At 45.2% G+C, this 9,337-nt stretch overlaps 1 pseudogene; it reads right to left on the minus strand.

Moving 5' to 3' along the window:
* Positions 1 to 2,942: 2,942 nt before the first annotated feature.
* On the minus strand, positions 2,943 to 7,216 carry LOC139535257 (complement C3-like; annotated as a pseudogene).
* Positions 7,217 to 9,337: the final 2,121 nt, after the last annotated feature.

The raw sequence follows: 9,337 nt of genomic DNA on the forward strand, positions 1-9,337 counted from the left end.
TGTTAGGTTTGTTAAAATAGAGCCCATAGTGACCTATTTGTGGGTGAATTGAAGGTGTGGAGTTATTATAGTGAGTTAGTGGGCTAGAATAATAGCCTCCAGTATTTATGCTGCAGTAGTTTATGTGTCGGGGGGCTAGGGTCAGTTTGTTATATCTGGAGTACTTCTCCTGTCTTATCCGGTGTCCTGTGTGAATTTAAGTATGCTCTTTCTAATTCTCTCTTTCTCTCTCTCGGAGGACCTGAGCCCTAGGACCATGCCTCAGGACTACCTGGCATGATGGCATGATGACTCCTTGCTGTCCCCAGTCCACCTGGTCGTGCTGCTGCTCCAGTTTCAACTGTTCTGCCTGCGGCTATGGAACCCTGACCTGTTCACCGGACGTGCTACCTGTCCCAGACCTGCTGTTTTCAACTCTCTAGCGACCGCAGGAGCGGTAGAGATACTCTTAATGATCGGCTATGAAAAGCCAACTGACATTTACTCCTGAGATGCTGACTTGCTGCACCCTCGACAACTACTGTGATTATTATTATTTGACCATGCTGGTCATTTATGAACATTTGAACATCTTGGCCATGTTCTGTTATAATCTCCACCCGCCAGTCCGCCAGAAGAGGACTGGCCACCCCTCATAGCCTGGTTCCTCTCTAGGTTTCTTCCTAGGTTTTGGCCTTTCTAGGGAGTTTTTCCTAGCCACCGTGCTTCTACACCTGCATTGCTTGCTGTTTGGGGTTTTAGGCTGGGTTTCTGTATAGCACTTTGAGATATCAGCTGATGTAAGAAGGGCTATATAAATAAAATTGATTTGATTTGGTAGCGCGTATTATAGCATCATAAGCCATATAAAGCTCTCAAAATGTTTTAGTTTGAACATTCTGAAAATTCTGTGGCAGTGATTTCAGTTAAAAATGTTGAATTCAGAATTCCATGATTTCAATTAATTTGTTTATGAAGTATGAATGGTAGCGAAAAGCTGTGTTGAAGCAATCTACAGTGCCTTGCAAAAGTATTCATCCCCTTGGCATTTTTCCTATTTTTTTGCATTACAACCTGTAATTTAAATACATTTATTTGTATTTCATGTAATGGACATACAAAAAATGGTCCAAATTTGTGAAGTGAAATTTTTAAAATTAATTCAAAAAAATACAAATCGGAAAAGTGGTGCGTGCATATGTAGTCACCCCCTTTGCTATGAAGCCCCTAAATAAGATCTGGTGCAACCAATTACCTTCAGAAGTCACATAATTAGTTAAATAAAGTCCATCTGTGTGCAATCTAAGTGTCACATGATCTGTCACATGCTCTCAGTATATATACACCTGTTCTGAAAGGCCCCAGAGTCTGCAACACCACTAAACAAGGGGCACCACCAAGCAAGCGGCACCATGAAGATCAAGGAGCTCTTCAAACAGGTCCGGGACAGAGATTGGAGTATCTGTCCGTAAGACCACTTTAAGCCATTGCTTAAACACATTTGGTGTTCGCCGAAAGGCATGTGGGAGACTCCCAAAACATATGGAAGAAGGTACTCTGGTCAGATGAGGCTAAAATTTAGCTTTTTGGCCATCAAGGAAAACGCTATGTCTGGCACAAACCCAACACCTCTCATCACCCTGAGAACACCATCCCCACCGTGAAGCATGGTGGTGGCAGCATAATGCTGTGGGGATGTTTTTCATCGACAGGGACTGGGAAACTGGTCAGAATTGAAGGAATGATGGATGGCGCTAAATACAGGGAAACTCTTGAGGGAAATCTGTTTCAGTCTTCCAGAGATTTGAGACTGGGATGGACGTTCACCTTCCAGCAGGACAATGATCCTAAGCATACTGCTAAAGCAACACTCAAGTGGTTTAAGGGCAAACATTTAAATGTCTTGGAATGGCCTAGTCAAAGCCCAGATCTCAATCCAATTGAGAATCTGTGGTGTGACTTAAAGATTGCTGTACACCAGCGGAATCCATCCAACTTGAAGGAGCTGGAGCAGTTTTATCTTGAAGAATGGGCAAAAATCCCAGTGGCTAGATGTGCCAAGCATATAGAGACATACCCCAAGAGACTTGCAGCTGTAATTGCTGCAAAAGGTGGCTCTACAAAGTATTGACTTTGGGGGGGTGAATAGTTATGCACGCTCAAGATTTCCGTTTTTTTGTCTTATTTCTTGTCTGTTTCACAATAACAAATATTTTGCATCTTCAAAGTGGTAGGCATGTTGTGTAAATCAAATGATACAAACCCCCCAAAAATCAATTTTAATTCCAGGTTGTAAGGCAACGAAATAGGAAAAATGCCAAAGGGGGTGAATACTTTTGCAAGCCACTGTATGTTGAGTCAGACTGCACATTTCAACGTTGGGTTGGAGTTTGTAGCTGAAACGGATCATTAGCAGTGGTGATTCCAAAATGTCCCTTTGATGTTTATGGAGCTTTTATGCAAATGTAAATGGTTATAGCTCAAAAAGTACAAATATCATAAGTCTTTAGACAAACAATCTAAGTTGAGTCAGTCTGTTTCAGCTACAGTTTGTAGCTGAAACAGATTGATGTTTATTTTTTATTTCTCCAAATGGTTTTATTATGCACAATGCACAGTGTACATAATTAACTGGTCAGTTTCTGACAGAATATATTCCAAGTGGTCAAACTCCTCTAACTATATGTTTTGTGTTCCAATGAGTTATGATAGGGCACAGTAAGTAGCTTACTGACTGTGTCTACTGTACGTTTGGTGAACACAAATGGAAATATAACAAAACAAGAAGAGAAACTAGACAGGGCAACCGAAGGTCGTGATCTGGTTGAGAAACTCCTCTATAGACAGAAACTCCTCCTAGACAGACTTCTCTGTAGTCTCTGGACTGGCAGTCTGATTGTGAGGGCCAGTCCTCTATCCATGTCTGTTTTCCTAGATCGTACTTGTATTGCAGCGGTCCGTCATCACCCACTCTGTGACTCAACTTTCTTCTGCATACTGCAGTGCTCTTCAGCACACATACACGACAGTCTGCTCGGGGAACCATCCTCCCTCTGTAGGTGGTAGAACTTCACACAGTCCTTCTGATTGTAGTACTCGTATACAGAGATGGCAGCTGGCTTTAGAACTGTGGATCTCAAAATATATTTTGTCTGCTAGCTTATGGGATACCTTAATCCATATATAGGATGAGAGTGTCACACCCTGATCTGTTTCACCTGTCCTTGTGATTGTCTTCGCCCCCTCCACGTGTCGCTTATTTTCCCTGGTGTATTTATCCCTGTGTTTCCTGTCTCTCTGTGCCAGTTTGTCTTGTCAAGTCAACCAGCGTGTTTTTCCCGTGCTCCTGCTTTTTCTTATCTCTTTTGCTAGTCCTCCCGGTTTTGACCCTTGCCTGCCCTGACTCTGAACCCGCCTGCCTGACCATACTGCCTGCCCTGACCTCGAGCCTGCCTGCCACTCTGTACCTCCTGGACTCTGACCTTGTTATGATCTTTTTGCCTGTCCATGACCATTCTCTTGCCTGCCCCTTGGATGCTAATAAATATCAGAGACTCTAACCATCTGCCTCCCGTGTCTGCATCTAGGTCTCGCCCTGTGCCCTTATAGAGAGAGCCTCTTTCAGACAGAACTTTATCCCTCTCAAATTTCTCTATGTAGCGCTCCCTCCCCTATGGCAACTTTTTCAGATCGTCTGCATCTACGATGAAGCCTGTCAGCAAGCCGATGTCCAGGACAGAAAAGGTTGCGTCTCTCTCCAAGTTACGATAAACCATCTGAATAGTGAGCATGAACAACTCCTTGGCATCCTCGTGGCTTGTTTTGTCCATCTTAGTGAGGGTGAGAGAGAGGTCACTGCCCTTTTCCTCTGGCTGGGCATAGTACAGCTTCACCACTGACAGTCGCCTCACAATTTCCTCAGTCTTTTACTGTCAGGTTCTTGTCTATGGCGTTGACCTTGTCATTATGATTGAGGATCTGGTTCTTGTTGTTAATGGACCACTTGGCAACTGATGCTCTGTCGGCCACTTCTATGTGGATGTTCAGGTCAATGTCCTTCCGTTCCTTCACGTTGCTCCAATACTCAGCCACAGCCTGGAACACCATAATGGTGGACTGTGTGGATCCGTATCCCCCTCCCACCTTGTTCTGCTTGTTGAGCCACTTGACGATGTGGCCGGCCTCTTCGATGGCCTTCACCTTGACCACGGCCAGCAGGGCGTACAATGTGGCCTTCAGAGTGTACTGATTACCATCAGGTACTGGCCAGGGGTCCAGCTGTGGAGATGCGAACTTCAGTAGGGTCTCCTTGTTGAGTTTTCCTGCATTGGCCAGAGCATAGGAGGTCATAGCTACAGCATAGGGGTTATTTAGGGTCGCCAGATGCCTCTCCAGGTACGTTACTGCCTTAATCATACTACCTGGTAGGCTGTTGACAGGATGCTCACACAGTGAGCTTGCCTCTTGCATGGTGATGAGAACGAAGGCTGTCATTGAGGTGTCACTGTCCGACCCCCTCATGTTACCCGTCATCTCTGCATGAATGACCGGAGCAAACTCACTGAAGATGCCATCAGGCTGTTGTGTGTGCAGGATCAGCCACTTGACTGCAGTACAGAGCACTTTCTCCTGAACACTGATCAGAGTACTGGACATGGCAAACACCTTCGCTACATACACTGTCAGCCAGGTGCTGCTCTGTCTGCTGACCCAGGCAGTGTAGGGGCCATCATATGTACGGTATGGCAGCTCTATGTTGATGTACTTGATGGCTGTGTTTCGTTTGTCCAAGCCAATTTCCTCACACTTTTTGGTGTTGTCCAGGTAGTGTGTAGCAATGACAGGCAGGGTCATGTATATCATGATCTCTTCCCCACTCCCGACTGGCTGAACTATCAGATTGCCCAGTTAGTCTCCACTGACGGCCTGCTCCACCAGCACACTGATCAGTGTGACAGCATCAGAGTTTGGCACCTGGTTCCTAGGCACTCCACTGGGTATGTGTGCCGTCTGCTCCCCACCATGTTTAGCAGGGTTCAGGAGTATGATGGTTTCCTTCTTGACTAGCACTCCCTCAGCCACAATGCACAGGTCCCTCTTAACCCCATTGTCATAGGAGTTTTTCACTGAAGCCTTGACCTCGATGGAGAGCATGCCTAGCTTAACAGGGATAATGACACGGGACGACCCAGCTGGACATGTTCACTTCCTGACTGTAATTACCCTTCTTGCTAGCTGAGCTGCACACCTCGCAATTTCCATCAGCTCCACACGCACAGTGATGGGGTCTTTGCTGTAATTGTGGAGGATAACTTTGACCTGATGGTCACTGCTCATCTCTGCCTGTCACTATCAGGACAGCTGGGGTCTGTTCTGATCCTAGTCCCTTTAGGAGTATCCGTCTCAAATACCAGACCAGCATCCCAGAACACCCCCATAATGTCTGCTCCTCCTCCAGCTGTACAGCCTAGCCTGTATCATGCTTTTCTATTGCGTTCCAGTTCTTGGTCTGTGTAATACAGTGTTTGTTGTTGAGAATGTAGACTCCCTTGTCTACAGCCACCAGTTCCACTCTAGATCCTGGGTCTCCAGTGATGGTCAGACTGAAAACCCTACAAGGCATACAGGATGCATTGGGCCTGGTCGACGTCACTTTCAGTGAGTCCATGCATGAGACCTTTACGTCAACCCAGACAGAGTCTGCCACCAGGTCAGCTGTTCCGACATGGTTGTACGCTACAATACGTAACGACGGAAGCATCTCCTTGGAAATGGGAACCGACAGTGTCACCAGTGCGCTGCTCTGTCTCTTGAATCTTCCTTCGTTCACCAGCAGACCTCTGCTCAGGAACATGTATGTAAGGTCATGGTTCTGTATGGGGAGGCATCCAAGGTTCAGGTTGATCTTAATGGTGTCTCCTATCTTCAGATCATTTGAGTCAACCCCGACATGGAAGAAATTCTTGGTGGAAGTCCTGTAGGGGAGAGCCTTCATGCTGGCCTCAGCCTGTCTGGTGGGGAGGATAGCCGGGTCCTTGGTCTTCACAAAGATCTCCACTCCATTGGCTGGAGAGTTGTCAGGATTTGTAATGTAAACCGAGTCAAAGGGCATGCCAGGTTTGAAGTATTTGGGTGTTCTCTTGAAGAGGATGGTGTATGGCAAAGTGACGATCGGGATCCCTCTCTTCTCTGCCTCCACGATCTCACCCCCTCTCTCTGTTAACACACTGACTGACACGTAGTGGACTGGCTGACCAGTTGATGGATGTCTATGAAAGTCTGTGTGATGTATTCAGACGACACACTCCTTTACCTTCTCTGATCTCTACCCACTGCCGAAAGCCGGCGGAAGCTCATCTTTTTGTTCTCTCTTGTGATGACCTCAAACACCACATAGCCTGTCCCTGTCACTTCCTTACTATATAGATACTTGGCAAGGATATCAACTGTCAGAGATTTGTCCTCGTAGAAGAAGGCTTTAGCTGGGGTCAAACTAACCTCGAAGCTGTCCAGAACATACTCCTTGAACTCAAAGTCAGATGAGGTCTTCTGAGGAGTGCTCTGCAACCTCGTGACCACATGCCATGTCCCGAAGCTGACAATCTCAGGGAGATGGAACATTCCAGAACTGACTCCCTTGTATGGGTTGATGATTTCCCTGAAGATGGTTATGCTGTCAGGTGTCCTGATCTCCACAGAGTCGGTGATATCTTTGTTCTTGGCGACTTCCTTGTCCTCAAAGATCTCCCTTGTCAGAGGCTCCAGGCCAGGAGTCATACAGAGCACTCTGTAGTAGACGGTGCTGGCCGCTGTGTAAATGGTCTTGTCAGTATGGGTGAAGATGTATCCAAACTGATAGGAGAACAAGACAACTTTCTCCAGGATGTGGTCAGGGAACAGGGCCTGCAGGACCACATACTGCTTCTGCTTGGAGTCATCCACAAAGTGGTCCCTCTCTGAGATTAACAGTTGTGTCAGAGCCTGTAAGTGGTGCAGCATTCATAACTACTCATTTGGAGGCCAGCAGTTTGTTCTGGGTAGTATAGTTCTTCACCATGATCTTTACGTTCAGGGAACCTCCTGTATTGTCCTGAGACTCCACGAAGATGTTCTCATTACTGCCCACATGCAGCAGGTTAGAAGCTGACAACACATGTAGTGCAGCTCCATCAGAGAAGGTAGGTAAGGAGAGGGCCACAGCCAGAGCGGCCAGACACAGTAAGTTGTCAACCCACATCTCTACCCCTGATTCAGGGTCGGTTATAGTGCCTTCACCCTTCTACCCTGGATTTGATCCTGTTTAGGTTATCTTCCTCTGTGTGGGGAGCTCCAGGGGTGACATCCCCATGGACTGCATTACTTCCCAGCAGTAGAGTTGGGAAACCAGCCGCCTCAATAAGAATAGTTGAAAAGCCCACTGTCAAGCAAAGCAAGCAGCACAAAATCAGAGATAAACATGTTGGGAATATACTGGAACTGTGAAACTACTGTGATTTATGTTAAACCACAGAAACAAAAAACGTAAAGGTCCAATGCAGATGTTTTTATCTCAAAATGAAATCATTGCTGGGTAACAATTAAGTAGCCTACCGCAATGTACCTAACTTACCCCCCTGGTGATGTCACCGGGCAGGCCAAAACTCCATCCCACCAACATTTCAAACAGCTCTTACACTAAAAGGGCATTATCATAATTTTCACAATGTCACAGTATTATTCAAACCTCATAGTGAGGAAATCGATATAAAACACAGAAAAACATAGGTTTTGACTGCACTGGGTCTTTAAATGAAAAAAATGAACAGTAAAGTATTAATTAGGTAATGGACTTTGATGTACTATTAAAGCCTAAGCTAACTAATGCATTCAGTAACAGCTGAAGTCAGAAGTTTACATACACTTAGGTTGGAGTCATTAAAACTTGTTTTTCAACCACTCTACAAATTTCTTGTAAACAAACTATAGTTTTGGCAAGTCGGTTAGGACATCTACTTTGTGCATGACACAAGTCATTTTTCCAACAATTGTTTACATACAGATTATTTCACTTAAAATTCACTATTCACTATTGGGTCAGAAGTTTACATACACTAAGTTGACTGCCTTTTAAACAGCTTGGAAAATTCCAGAAAATTATGTCATGGCTTTAGAAGCTTCTGTTAGGCTAATTGACATAATTTGAGTCAATTGGAGGTGTACCTGTGGATGTATTTCAAGGCCTACCTTCAAACTCAGTGCCTCTTTGCTTGACATCATGGGAAAATCAAAAGAAATCAGCCAAGACCTCCAAAAATGGTAAACCTCCACAAGTCTGGTTCATCCTTGGGAGCAATTTCCAAATGCCTGAAGGTACCACTTTCATCTGTACAAACAATAGTACGCAAGTATAAACACCATGGGATCACGCAGCTGTCATACCACTCAGGAAGGAGACGCATTCTGTCTCCTGGAAATGAACGTACTTTGGTGAAAAATGTGCAAATCAATCCCAGAACAATGCAAAAAACCTTGTGAAGATGCTGGAGGAAACAGGTACAAAAGTATCTACATCCACAGTAAAATGAGTCCTATATCGCAATAACCTGAAAGGCCGCTCAGCAAGGAAGAAGCCACTGCTCCAAAACCACCATAAAAAATCCAGACTACGGTTTGCAACTGCACATGGGGACAAAAAAAAGAACTCTTTGGCCATAATGACCATCATTATGTTTGGAGGAAAAAGGGGGACGCTTGCAAGCCTAAGAACACCATCCCAACCGTGAAGAACGGGGGTGGCAGCATCATGTTGTGGGGGTGCTTTGCTGCAGGAGGGTCTGGTGCACTTCACAAAATAGATGGCATCATGAGGAGGTAAAATTATGTGGATATATTGAAGCAACATCTCAAGACATCAGTCAGGAAGTTAAAGCTTGCTCGCAAATGAGTCTTCCAAATGGACAATGACCCCAAGCATACTTCCAAAGTTGTGGGACAATGGCTTAAGGACAACAAAGTCAAGGTATTGGAGTGGCCATCACAAAACCCTGACCTCAATCCTGTAGAAAATGTGTGGGCAGAACTGAAAAAGCGTGTGCGAGCAAGGAGGCCTACAAACCTGACTCAGTTCCACCAGCTCTGTCAGGAGGAATGGGCCAAAATTCACCCAACTTATTATGGGAAGCTTGTGGAAGGCTAATGGAGACGTTTGACCCAAGTTAAACAATTTAAAGGCAATGCTACTAAATACTAATTGAGTGTATGTAAACTTCTGACCCACTGGGAATGTAATGAAAGACATAATAATTAATTCCCTCTATTATTCTGACATTTCACATTCTTAAAATAAAGTGGTGATCCTAACTGACCTAAGACAGGGAAT

Source organism: Salvelinus alpinus, chromosome 12 (assembly GCF_045679555.1).
Source record: "Salvelinus alpinus chromosome 12, SLU_Salpinus.1, whole genome shotgun sequence".
Classification (NCBI taxonomy): Eukaryota; Metazoa; Chordata; class Actinopteri; order Salmoniformes; family Salmonidae; genus Salvelinus; species Salvelinus alpinus.